We start from the raw sequence: 11,191 nt of genomic DNA on the forward strand, positions 1-11,191 counted from the left end.
GCTGCACAGATTTCTTCTGTGAATATCTTGCACACACCCTCCATGTCCCCCATCTGCTCCTATTCATTTTTACCCAATCGCCCCTCCACTTCCCTCTTATATTCTGCCTTCTTTCCATCCTCTTGTAACCTTTCCACCCTCATTGTATGAACTACTTCCTCCTGTCCTTCCTTCCTTCTATTTCTCCATTTCATTTGGACTTTGATTCTCACCACTACCAAGTTGTGGTCAGAAAGTCCACTCCTCCAACCTCTAAATAAGATGCATAAGGTGTAAAAGATGTGATGATTCATTTACGCAAAAATGTCAGAGGCAGGTGAAAAGAAGGGCAAAAGTCTAGCTGGGCAAATGTAATTGAGGGCAGGGCAGTCGTACCTGACCCAGGCCACCACCTCCTGTGCAGTCAGCCGGGCTGTAGCTACCAACTCGTTCGCTCGTACGGACGCATCTCACCTCATCGTATAAAACTACCTCTCTTCTTCACCTCCTCACTCCATAACACCTCCAGCTAGAGACCTGAGGACATTTGTAGTGGAGAGACAAAGAATTGATGGGTATTTTGATCTTCTACTGAATATACTAAGTGTAGATACAAATATATGATGGTTTGAAAACAAGAAATTTGGGAAAAAATGCCTACATTCAAGGGGTGCAGAGTCAGACTGATGCCTGAGCTTTTGTGGGTATGGGTTAAGTGAAGGAGGGGGTGGAAAGTTAGAAAATGCTAGAAAGTGTGAGTGGATGCAAAAGGAAAAGTCGCAGGTACTAGCCATGGAGTAAAAAAGAAACAGGAAGTTAATTTCCACCTTTCAGGTTTGTTTCACATTTGCCTTAGACATTGCTTCCTTCAACCCATTCTTAATTTCTTCTTCTTCTTCTTCGTCTTCGTCTTTTTCTTATTATTATTATTATTATTATTATTATTGTTATTGTTATTATTATTATTATTATTATTATTATTACTATTACTATTATTATTAATATTCCACTTTTCTTTTTTCTTAAATTTTTTAATATTTTATCCTTGTCACAAAATGAGAGGAGGTGTTATATTTTTACTTGCGCGCGCACATGCATGCTTGTTCTTACCTACCTAATTGTTCTTGCCTAATTGTATCTTTACAGGAATGAGTCAAGCCCTTACTGTCCCGTGTCTTAAACCATTTTTATCGTACATATCTTTAAATTTATAAAATGTTTTGGCAGACACTATTTCATTCGGTGGTGCATTCCACTGATCAATTGCCCTATTTGGGAAACTAAATTTCCATACGTCTTTATCGCCTCTCTTTTTATGCAGTTTTTTGCAGCTTCCTCTTGCCGATGCATCCCCATAGGATATGCAATCATTTATGTCTATTTTCTCCTTCCCTGATATGCATTTATATAACATAATCATGCCTCCTCTTTTTCTTCTCTCCTTTAGTGTAGGTAGAATCAATTTATCTAGTCTTTCTTCATGGCTTAGATCCCTTAACCCCGCCCTGTCCCAACCAATTTTCTAGCACTGACTCCCCCCAGTCCCGACCAATTTTGGGAAAAAAAAAAATGGGGCACAAGCCTCCGCTTTTGGTGAGAAACATCGAAAATTCTTAGGGAAATTGCTCACCTGAGGTTTAAAATACTCGATACAGGTAGCAATACTTCTTACCTTACTGGGTTTTCTATCAGGCTGGCTCCAAAGAAAACGAGTTATGTGGGAGGGTAATTATTCCACACCACTCATAAACGGTATTTATTTATTTATTTGGTATGAATTTATATGTAGTACGAAGGTACTACCCCCTGGGGGTAGGGGGGGTTTTCAAGAATATTCCTCCAGTATCCCTGCTTGTCGTAAAAGGTGACTAAAAGGGTTGGCGGAGGGTTAGTGCCCCTCCCTGGAAAACAACTAACTAGAAAGACAAACAATAAGCCTCGGACAAGGACTGACCAAAAGATGACGACCAAGGACCGGACAAAGGACATGGTTATTGGAACTTGGAATGTAAGGGGAGCGAATGATGAGGTGAAAGAGAGAGAGATTGTCCAGGTGCTTGAGGGTGTGAAAGTTGATGTATGTGGAATAACTGAAACGAAATGGAGAGGTGAGAGTGAGAGAGTGGGAGTATGGATGGGGTGAGAATGAGAGGGCAAAAGAAGGAGTATGTATAGTTGAGTAAAAGATGGAAGAAGAGCATAAGAGAGTATGGATCAGTTGGGTCAAGGATTGTGAGGGAAAGATTGAAAGTTGGAATACAAATGTGGGCGATTGTGTGTGTGTATGCGCCAATGCAAGATCGTGCAAGCAGAGTGAGAGAAGAGTTCTGGACAAATGTGGAAGTGTGCATGGAAAAGTTTGGAAGGAATGAGAGAGTGTTTCTGATCTGTGATATGAATGGTGAAATAGGGAATGTGAAGATGCATGGAATAGTTGGTGAGTGGGGTGTGCCTGCTGAGATAGATGAATGGCAGTGCGTTAGTGGACATTTGTGCTGGGAGGGGGTTGGTGATAGCCAATACCTCTTCAGGCACAAGATAATCCACATTGATACATGGCGAGTGATGAGAAGGGTGAGTGGTGAATGAAAGGAAGGCAATGATTGATTATGTGTGTGTGGATGAAAGGATGCGAAAATGTGTAATGGATGCAAGAGCTTATAGAGGTTGGGGGAGTGGACTTTCTGACCACTACTTGGTGGTGGCCAGAATTAAGGTCCAATTAGGATGGAGAAATAGAAGAAGGGAGAGACTGGAAGAAGGAGTATTTGTAAGGAGAGCGGAAAGGTTACAAGAGGATGAGAAAAAGGCAGAATATAAGAGAGAAGTGGAGGAACGATTGGGCAAATATGAATTGGAGCAGATGGGGGACATGGAAGGCATGTGCAGGATATTTACAGAAGAAATATGTGCAGCATGTGTTGTGGTGTGTGGAATGAAGAGAAGACAGAAGGGTGTGCAAGGAACAGCGTGGTGGAATGAAGAGGTAAGACAGGCTGTGGCACAAAAAAAGGAAGCATACAATGAATGGATGAGAAATAGGGGCGTGGAAGAAGTTGAGAGGCGGAAGAGAGAGTTATATGTAGAATGAAAGAGAGAGGTGAAAATATTACTAAGAGAGTAAGAAGAGAGTGGATGAGGAATTTGGAAGGAACTTGAGTGTAAAGTGGAGGGACTATAAGAAAATATTCTGGAAAGAGGTGAAAAGAGTAAGATAGGGTGGAAGTGAAGTTAGCAGAGGAGTGAAAGATAAAAATGATAGATTACTAGTGGAGAATGCAGAAAAAGTTAGCAGATGGAGAGAACACTTTAAGGAATTGTTGACCATAGAGGATGGAAGTAATGCGAGTATAAGTGACTGGGGAATTGCTTGGAGAAGGAGGGAGGTGAGAAGACAGGAAGAAATCAGTAGGACAGAAGTTGTGGAAGCAATGAAGAAAGTTAAACTGGGGAAAGCCCCAGGAATTGATGGAGTGTGTGGTGAAATGCTGAAGTAAGGGGGAGAGATAGTAGTAGAATGGATGTGGAAAATGTGCAGATTGGCCTGGGAAGAAGGTAGAGTCCCAGAGGATTCGAAGTCAGGTATAATTATTCCCTTGAACAAAGGAAAAAGGGAAAAAGAAGTGTGTGGTAATCATAGGGGAATCTGTCTTCTTAGTATAATAGGAAAAGTGTACGGTAGGATACTTATTGACAGAGTTAAAGAAAGAACAGAGGAATTAGTTGGAGAAGAACAGGGAGGCTTTAGGAAGGGAAGAGGTTGTGTAGATCAGATATTCATTCTTAGATCTTTAGTGGAAAAGTTTCTAGAGAAGGGAAAGAAGTTGTATGCGGCTTTCATGGATTTGGGGAAAGCATATGACAGGGTGGATAGACAAGGATTGTGGAAAGTATTAAGAATATATGGAGTAGATGGGAAGTTGTTGAATGCTGTGAAGTGTATGTATGATGGTGCTAAGGCTGCAGTGAGTGTGGATGGTGAACTGAGTGAACTTATCTCTTTGAAGGTTGGGTTGAAACAGGGATGTGTCTTGTCTCCATGGTTGTTCAATCTGTACATGGATGGGGTAATAAAAGAGGTACAAGGTAGGGTAGGGGATGTTGGAGTGGCCCTGGTGAGAGAGGGTAGTGTTTGAAAACTCCCTGTACTGTTGTTTGCAGATGATACTGTGTTGTTGAGTGAAGACGAAGGAGAGCTACAAGGCTTGGTGGATGAGTTTGGGAGAGTGTGTAAGAAACGGAATCTAAAGGTGAATGTAGGGAAGAGTAAAGTGATGGTCTTTGAGAGAGGTAAAGTCAGTGAATGTACAGCGAGGTTGGATGGTGAGGAACTGGAAAATGTGAGTACATTTAAGTACTTGGGTAGTGTGAGGAGTAAGGATGGAGGTTTGGAGGGTGAAGTGCTTGAAAGGGTACAGCAGGAGAGAAAGGTTGCTGGTTCCTTGAATGTAGTGATAAGAAGCTGGGAAGTGATCATGGAAGTGAAAAAGTTACTACATGACAGTATTGTGATACCAACTCTATAACTTATGGAAGTGAAGCTTGGACGTTCAAGATTGAGAGCAGTGGAAATGAGTTATTTAATCCGCCCCATCCCGACGTTTTTGGACGTTTTTTTTTTTGGCTCAAACATCCGCTTTTGGTGAGAAACATCGAAAATTCATAGAGAAATCGCTCACCTGAGGTTTAAAATACTCGATTTAGGTACGAGTACTTCCTTACCTGACTGGGTTTTCTTACAGGCTGGCACCAAAGAAAACGAGTTCTATTGGAGGGTAACTATTTTATCCACTCATAAACAGAGTTTATTTATTTACTTGGTACGAATTTATACGTAGTACAAGAGTATATTGGTTTTCAAACAGTAATATAGGCATTATAAGCATTGTTTCACTCACTAACTCATCACCATTCATGACCTTTTTTTTCCCACATTACCTAATCATCATTTCTGACTGTTTCTTCCTCTAATGCTATGTAAACTTTGCTCTCCACATTGTCATCGATTGGGGAATCACTCTGGGCCTGAATGTCTTTATTGGCCAGGTCACCGGTAACAGGTGAATTGCCGAGACAAAGGCGTGCAGGGGGGGGGAGAGGTTATGCGGTGTAAGGTATTGTTCCTGCTTGGCATCTTGTAGAGAAATAGAGGAAGGTGTCACATGTATACGTGCCAAAAATCACTCACAAAATCACTCGCGAAAATTGAAAATTGTGCAAATTAGGGACCTTGCAATGTTGCTGCGTTAATTCACGTTGCCGGGACGGCGCGGGTTAAGAGGAGCCTGTGGAGTCACATGGAGAGACAGGCTGACAAATGAGAATATAAAGAAGCATTGTGGTGTGGATGTGCATGTGATAGGAAACGTTAGGAGGATACACTGAGGTGGTTTGGCCATGTGGAGAGAATGGAGGGTGAAAGACTGATGAAGAGACTGTATATGAGTGAGGTGGAGGGGGGAAGAGGGAGGGGGAGGCTGAGGATGAGATGGAGGGATGGGGTGGAGAGGTATATGAGAGAGGTGGGTGTGAGTTGGGAGCGGGGCAGTGAAATGGCGGGGGACAGGGCGAGGTGGAGGCGATTTGTTTGTGGCCACCCCGAACAGGATTGAGGCGTCTGGCAATAGATAGATAGATAGCTAGAAGAAGGTATAGTGGTTTTCACACAGTAATATAGGAAATATAAGCATCGTTTCACTCACATACCTGACCTTTATTGGCGACATTGCCTGATCATCATTTCTGACTGTTTCTTCCTCTAATGCTATATAAACTTTGTCCTCCCCATTGCCATCGATTGGGGAATCACTCTGGCCCTGAATTTCGTACTATGGCACGACATGTCTTTACTGGCCAGGTCACTGGTAGCAGGTGAATTGCCGAGACAATGGCATGCGGTCGGAGGGGGCAAGGTCAGTGGGGTAAGGCATTGTCCCTGCCTGGCATTTTGGAGAGGAAGGTGTACAGTGTATATGTACCAAAAATCACATGCGATAATTGAAAATTGTGCAAATTATGAACCTTGCAATTGATGCGCATTTATATACGTCAACTGGATTGACAGTGACAAAATGTGTGGATGTATATATACGTCAATGGGACATGGCGGGTTAAGCTTGGTACCCATCTTGTAGCCGCCCTTTGAACTTTTTTAGTCTTATCTATTTGTTTTTTTGAGATGAGGACTCCAGACTACTGACACATACCCCAGGGTTGGTCTGATGAATGATGTTATTATTTTTCTTAGAATGTCTTCATTTATGTATGTGAATGCTATTCTCATATTTACAGGCAGTGTATACATGTTCCGTACCTTGTCCCTGATGTGGTCAGCCGGAGATAGTCTGTAATTGATAATCACACCTACTGTATGTCCTTCTCTCTTTCTGATGTGTGTAGGGTTTTACTTCCTAACTTATAATCCCAATCAGGTCTTTTTCCACTTTTACCAGACTTGATTACATGACACTTGTCCACATCGAATTCCAGTTGCTAGGTATTGCTCCATGAAGTTTATTTAATTCTTCTTGCAGCTCTTTACAAGAGTCCGCGTTAGTAATTTTCCTTTGTATTTTTGCATCATCGGCAAACATATTTAGATAGCTTTCATTTTCAATATTGTTATCTATATCATTATTATATACACTGAAAACATGATTGGTGCCAGCACCGAGCCCAATGGAACTCTGCCAGTCACTTCCCTTCATGATGAGTAATTTCCCCTTAGTAGTTCTCATTTCTCTTTTTTTGAGAAAATCTTGCATCCAGCAATACAGTTTACCTCGGATTCCTCCTTTATGGTACAGTTTCCACAAAGGTCTTAGGTGCAGTACTCCGTCAAATGCTTTCTTGACATCTAAACAGATATTGTCCACCCATCCTTCTCTTTTCTGTAATGTTTCTGTTACTCTATCATAGTAGCTCAACAAATTAGTAACACATGATTTTCCCTTTTGGAAACCAAACTGTCTTTCTGTTATCATATTGTTTTCTTCTAGATGATTTATCCATATTTTTCTTATCAGCTTTTCTAATACCTTGCTTACAACACTGGTAAGTGATACTGGTTGGTAGTTAAGTGGATTTTCTCTATTCCCTTTCTTGAATAAGTGAACTATGTTTGGTTTCTTCCAAATATCAGGCAGTTTACCTTGTCCCAAGGATTTCTTGAAAATTAAAGATAATGGTTTAGTTAACTCCTTTGCACATTCATGTAGCACCCAACATGAAATTTCATCAGGACCATTTATTTTTCCTTTGCCTAATTTACTAAACTCCTGTATTTCTTTTTCTGATATTTGTATATCTGGTAATATGTGTGGGCATGCATGTTCCATATCATCCTGCTCAAAATTATTTTCTTCTGTAAAAACAAATTGGAAATTCTTATTTAGTGCTTGACAATTATCCTTCTCTTGTGTATAGGTAATCCCCTCATATGTAACTCATTGCCAGACGCCATGTATCCCAAACGGGGTGGCCAACGGCTTAGAGTTAATTGTTTTACAGGGAGGGACACTAATCCTCCACCAACCCCACTTGACACGTAGGGAGAACGTTATGCCAACAGCATCTGGCGTTCCCAGGCAGTCACCCATCCAAGTACTAACCAGACCCAACGTTGCTTAACTTCGCTGATCGAACGGGAAGCGGTGTACTCAACGTGGTATGGCCGTTGGCTGATTGTATTTTATCTTTCACTTTGGTTTTGCTTCGGATGTAGCTGTAAAATAGCTTCAGTTGATCACTACTTTTATTTATGATGTCCTCCTCAAACTGTTTTGGGGCTTCCCTCCTTATTCTTGTATAATTGTTTCTTGCCTGTTTATAGTTGTTATACTGTATGCCCGTTCACTACTGTGTATTCTGTATCTATTCCACAACAAATCCCTTTTTTCATATGATTTTTTACATTCTGTATTAAACCATTTCTTTATTTTCTTTTTGTCTTCTTTGTGTTGTGGGATGTACTTCTGGACCCTAATTCATAAAGTTCACAGAATTTTTTTTATATAGCATTTAAATCTTGTCCTCTAAACTCCTTTTCCCAATTTATTACTGAGAAGTACTTCTTTAGGTCATGATAGTTTCCCTTTTTATAACTGAGGCTCTTGTAACTTTCATTGCTGTTAACTATGTCATATGCAATCCTGAAGTTGCAATTTAGTACTGCATGGTAGCTTTTGCCGAATGGGGGGTGATACATTTTTTTGTCAATATCGTTTTCTTGCCTAGTAAATATAAGATCTACTACTGAGGGTACTTCGAGTGTGTGTGTGTGTGTGTGTGTGTGTGTGTGTGTGTGTGTGTGTGTGTGTGTGTTAACTAAATAACACAAACAGTTTTTACAGAATTATGACCGAACCTTGTGGAAGGATTAAGAGTCAGCAAATGAGGAAAGCAACTGCTGTCAAGTAAAATGCATCAGACTATACACTTACAAGGCTAGATCAATCACTGACCTAGCAACAACAACAACAACAAAAAATGAGTTTCTACCCCATTCAGATCAGGCTTGTTGGGAAGGTTGAGGGCATGGCGAAAATGAAGTGATCCAGTTTTACGACTAATCAGTTAATGGTCAAGGTCTCGAAGCTAGGTCAAAATTCGACCCATGTGAGTGGCTATTAACAAAACAAGTCAGTTTTGATTCCAATACAGTTAGACTTGCAGGTGGTGAGGCTCAGCCAGGGAGTAAACCAATTTTTATTAGAGCAATAAGACAAATGAAAACGTTCTTGTGCAAGGTCAACTTGAACAGTTTTAATTTGACATAGACCCAGGAACGTGGTCTGAGCGAAGACAAGGAGACGATAAAAATAATTTGAATTTGAGGCACAAGGTAAAATAACCATCAACAGTTTTGATCTCTTTAAATCCAATCCTGATCGAACTGTTTTGGGTCAAGGACGAACGAAAGGGTTACATTTTTAAAACAATTAGTTGAAGGTGTAGGAAGTCAAAGTTAGGTCCAGTTGTCTGTATGTGAACAGAACTAAAAATGTTTTGCTTTGAACTTGATTAAGCCTGGAGGATGAGCTGAGGCTCACCCAAAAAACTGATGCACTGTTTCTGAGAAAAACAGATGATAGGTAACGATCACATGACAAGGTCTACTTAAAAAGCTCTTATCCAACTACATCAAGCTGTTAAGCAGTGTCTGAAGGTTATTAAAAGACTGATGAAAATATTCAGCTTTGAGAAGAATCGAAGGACAAGGTCACAAAAAAAGGTTGAATGTCAAAGCCACTGACCAAACTCATCTCAAACAGTTTACATCATATCTGAACCAAAGCTGATAAGTGGGTTAAGCATTAGGCAAGAATGAAGTAAGTCTGTTAATCTGTCGAAGGCCAGAGTCACAGGACAAAGTCAGATAATAAGCCCTAAGATCAGCTGGTGAGCGCTGGAGTTGCAAAGTTAGAATGATCGTTGTTTCACTTTTCTATTTGCTCGCTCTCTCTCTCTCTCTCTCTCTCTCTCTCTCTCTCATATGTATTTTTATAGATTTTTAACCTTTTTTGTTGTTTTTCTTTTCTCGTTTTCTGCTCTGTTCCTCTTGCACATTCTTTTTTTCTCTCTCTCTCTTTTCTTGTTTTTTATGTTCAAATTTTTTTTCTACGCTCTTTTTCTCATGTACTTATTTCTGCCTTTTTTACGTTAACTTTTCCCCTTTCTCTTGTCGCATCAATATTATGTTTTATTTCCATTTCTTTTCCTTGAATGGTTTGTATTTCCTCAATCATCTTTTATTTTATATTTCTCTTGTTTCTTTCTCTTGTTCTTTCTTGCTCGGTTTCCTCATTCCATTTTCCCAGCTATTTAAATATGCTCTCCTCTCACCTTCCCGTTGCGTTTCCCATTATCCCTGTCTCTCCTCTAAGCACTGTTTCTTAAGTCTGTTTTTATTATATGAACTCTCTCTCTCTCTCTCTCTCTCTCTCTCTCTCTCTCTCTCTCTCTCTCTCTCTCTCTTATAATCAGAACTAACAACAGTCAACCAGAAGGGAATGATGAAACGTATTTGTAGCTGTAAGGAAACTAGTGTGATAAGCTTAGTGTGGTTCTTGTAAATTACGTCACAGGCTAGCTTTAATTTTCACGCTACCGTATCTAAAAACGAACCTGCCTACCTCATACGTATTAAGCGTTTTGCGATCATTATTCCAAAACTATTTCTCATACCTAAAAAGTGTCAAAAGATTATTTTTCATCTTAGAGGGATTTTTCTTTTTCTTTTAACCTTTACCCCTTACAGTAGAGTGCGTCAGTTACAATATAAGCGCTTCTTGTCACCTCCTTAGGAAGTGAATGGATTAAAGGGCATATGTAATAATTACTCTATCAGATGAATTACTCTTCTCAAAATTCAGTGAAAACATGTTGAAGTAGCGAGAGCAAAGGAATACGTCACTGTAAGGAAGGGTCAAAAGTTTTTTTTTTTTTTTTTTTTTAACTATTACTTAAGTATACCTTTCTTCCACAAGAACTGCAGTGCTTAAGGAAGTTTTGCTTTCACCTTTAATTTCCTACCTTCCGAGGGCTTCTTCATCGATAGAGAACGGTTTTCTGCACGGCAATATTATTCTGTACAGTACGAGAAATAAATTTGTTATGAAGTAAAACACCTTCGATTGCTTCCTTTTTTATGTGATAATGATAATTACCTCACCAGGAAGTTTCAGTCATAAGGGGGAATCTGGACGAATAGGCAAGTCATAACTAACTCATCGTTAAAGATCACTAGTTGGTCATATTTACTCTTTAGTTAATAAAAAATCTTATATGAAGTGTGTGAAAAAAATTTAACTGTTAGCTGATTACTTCTTTATGTAACATTGGCAGTATAAAATTTACAATAATAACGTACTACTACCAGTGCTACTATTATTACTACTACTATTACTACTACTACTACTGGTACTACTACTACTACTGGTACTACTACTACTACTACTACCGTACTACTTACTACTACTGCTATTGGCATACGCAGATGATCTAGTACTTTTTGCTGGGTCACTGTCAGATATGGAGACTGTATCCACTCTGTGTTCCGGTACAGAAGTCCACAAATTAGTTATTAATAAAGAAAAAACTAAATGTATTTGTTTTTTAAACAAAATCCAGCTTTTAGAAGTGATAGTTTAAACTTGAACAGTGACCACACTGAAGTAGTAAAGTGTTATAAATATTTGGGACATTATGTTTT

At 39.7% G+C, this 11,191-nt stretch overlaps 1 non-coding gene across 1 annotated transcript; it reads right to left on the reverse strand.

The window, feature by feature from the left end:
• Positions 1-7,540: 7,540 nt before the first annotated feature.
• LOC145415258 (5S ribosomal RNA) lies at positions 7,541-7,659 on the reverse strand. Its single transcript, XR_013900036.1, has one exon. It is a non-coding gene; the product is annotated as a 5S ribosomal RNA (ribosomal RNA).
• Between the last annotated feature and the right edge of the window lie 3,532 nt (positions 7,660-11,191).

This window comes from Coenobita brevimanus, chromosome 101, assembly GCF_032717465.1.
Source record: "Coenobita brevimanus isolate Jiangsu-jjx chromosome 101, ASM3271746v2, whole genome shotgun sequence".
NCBI lineage: Eukaryota > Metazoa > Arthropoda > Malacostraca > Decapoda > Coenobitidae > Coenobita > Coenobita brevimanus.